Consider the following 600-nt stretch of genomic DNA (forward strand, 5'->3'; position numbering starts at 1 on the left):
GGTCTGATTTTTGCAGTGAATACCTTCTTCAGGAATAATCTGTGGATTGTTTTGATATATATTATCTTGGAGATTATTCCAACGGATAAAAATCTGGAGGATTAGGATCCAGTAAATGTGAAGCTCATTCAGAATCACTAAAGTGTCCCTGCATATCATTGGGTAGTAAAACTGTTGAATATTCATGATTTGACCTTGGTGGGCAAGTCAATCATGGGTTTAAGTTTATTTATATGTAAGTTTTACATTACAGAAAGGATTGTGATTTTTTTTTTTTTTTAATTACTAGCAGGGATACTCGGTCTTGGCCGTTAACATATTTAGATAAAAAAAACTTTACCTCTTTCTATTTTTCTCTTGTTTCCTTTTTGCAGCACCTCTTTCTCCTCTGCCCAGCCCATTACTCTTTCTGAACATACCCACACATACACATATATACACACAATTTTTCTTTATATAGATTCCTCAAGGAATTAGTCAAAGTGGAATAACTTCTTGGTTAAAATCAGAGTTATTTCTCTTTAGTTTTTTTTTTTACTTAGAGAGTCACCACTTATCAAGGCCTGGAGGCCACTCAAGGATAAGTGTTAAGTGTTAGGT

This window comes from Euprymna scolopes, chromosome 38, assembly GCF_053919585.1.
Source record: "Euprymna scolopes isolate OS-2025 chromosome 38, ASM5391958v1, whole genome shotgun sequence".
Taxonomy (NCBI): domain Eukaryota; kingdom Metazoa; phylum Mollusca; class Cephalopoda; order Sepiida; family Sepiolidae; genus Euprymna; species Euprymna scolopes.